This window comes from Echinops telfairi, unplaced genomic scaffold, assembly GCF_000313985.2.
Source record: "Echinops telfairi isolate 266 unplaced genomic scaffold, ASM31398v2 ScPeMD7_3533;HRSCAF=4204_0, whole genome shotgun sequence".
Taxonomy (NCBI): Eukaryota; Metazoa; Chordata; class Mammalia; order Afrosoricida; family Tenrecidae; genus Echinops; species Echinops telfairi.
Window position 1 is genome coordinate 31,129,751 of NW_022107431.1, and position 1,876 is coordinate 31,131,626.

The 1,876-nt window shown below is 51.7% G+C and overlaps 1 protein-coding gene across 2 annotated transcripts in view; it reads right to left on the reverse strand.

Moving 5' to 3' along the window:
* The window catches only part of ABRACL (ABRA C-terminal like), a 9,924-nt gene extending 9,516 nt beyond the window's left edge, over nucleotides 1-408 (reverse strand). Inside the window, exon 1 of one of the 2 annotated variants that reach the window (XM_045294522.1) lies at nucleotides 268-408. The gene's annotated coding sequence lies outside the window, so the exon portion shown is untranslated. The remainder of the gene's footprint in view (nucleotides 1-267) is intronic. The other variant, XM_004701975.2, reaches the window with a different exon arrangement.
* Nucleotides 409-1,876: the final 1,468 nt, after the last annotated feature.

Below are 1,876 nucleotides of genomic sequence, written 5' to 3' on the forward strand. Positions count from 1 at the left end.
GGGAAGAAACCCCAACACCGCAGCTAGCTTCCCGGTCGCCCCCGGCCGGGGAAGCGTCACGTGAACTGGGTGCGGAAGTCTGCCGGAGAAGCGGAGCGCGCACCGGCCAGGTCCCAGCCCAGCTCCCCTTCAGCCCTAGGCCAGTGCTGCCCTAATCTTGACACCCACACCCACCCCGCCCCCTTCCAGGTCCGGCTTTCCAGCCGCAGCCCCCCACGTCCCACCCCCACCCCTTGGGGACCTCAACCGGATAGGCAGCCTTTGTACCTGCCACCTCTGTCCAGGGACTCCCTCACCTCTCAGCCTCGGCTTCTATTGCGATGGGGAACTGGGGGCGCGTCGTCCCTCCCGGAGTCTCGGAGAACACACCAGGAAGCAGGAGGCGGGGGAAGGAAGTGACAGGCGAAGAGAATGGCTCGGGTGGGGGTGTGCGGGAGGCGTGTAAAGTAAGAGTTTAAACGATCTGGAGAGGGGCCGCCCACACGGCCAGGGACAAGCCTATGAGGAAGAAACTTAGGGGAGGAGACGCCCCAGGAGTGGCCAGGCCCCAGGTAGGTGGCCGGCGCCTGAGGCTTCTAGGGGAAATGGACCCAGAGCTTCAGCCACCTAGCCTAGAGCCAAAGATCCTGTACCCCAACCCCGCCACCGGCACCGGTCCTGGGCGTCCGTGGCCTGCGGAGACCCCTTTCCAAGGAGAAAGAACCGAAAGAGCCACCAAGTGCGGAATGCTGAGGGCGCCCAGGAAGATCCTGACATTGGTTCCGTGGGTGGCAGGCGCAGGGCCCTGAAGCTGTTGGCTTGGTTTGACCCCTGCTGAGAATTTGCGTGTATCCCAGAGAACGAACCAGAATCTGTACTTTGACAGATCTCCTTTAGAAGAATCGCCTAGAGACCTGGAATGGCAATTCCCTTGCAAATCCTGGTTAAGAGCAGATGGGCCCCCTGAAGCGTCAGACTAATGCTGTCCACAGCATCTGAATTGCCAACCAGAACTCATTCTAGAAAACCATTTTATTCTACTGTGAAGAAAAAGCACTGGGGCAGTACTGATTTCTTCCTTTCCTCATCCTCGATTCCCTACACCACATCAATTTCCCTTGAAACCTTATTTTATTAACCGTGGTTGTCTTTTTCCCTAACCAATGGCCTCACATTATTTACTCATTGCTAACCTTTCAATTCGGAAGCATAAAAATCAAGGAAGAAGCCAGATGTTTGCCAATACAAGTTCAATGGATCAGATGTGGCCAAGTCTTAAACTCAGCATGATAGAATGCTGGCGAACCTAGGAGCCGTCACACAAGGGACTCCTTACAGACCCAGCATGGTTCTTCCCCAATGTCTCCTCTTGCAGTTGTACTTGATCTTCTTACTAGTTTTCATTAGAAGCCACTGGGGAATGGGGTGATCTGCTTTTGTTTCTTGGCCAGGAATCTCTTCATCCTGAAAGTCTCCTGAGAAGGTATAGTGAAGATGGCAGGCAGCCAGCCACAGGGAAATGGAAAGCTATTTTATTTCATTATTGCTTTAATTTCTCCTTCATATGTATATGGAAATATATCACTCATTACATAGATATCTATATAGATCGATATCTATATAAATATCTATCTCTACCTATTTATCTAGCCATCTATCTCTCTACCTGTATATCACTCACTACCAATGAGTCCAAGCTGACTCATAGTGACCCCCTGTGGGTTTAGAGTAGAAAACCCATACACATATATCCTTCTGTGTGTGTGAGTGTGTGTTTGTGTATGTGTGTGTGTACATGTGCACTTGCCAGACCTCCTTGGGAAAATAAACCTAAGTGATCCCAAAAATCCCTAGCGCTAGCCAAGGGAAAACAACAACATTCTAATAGACTCTGGCT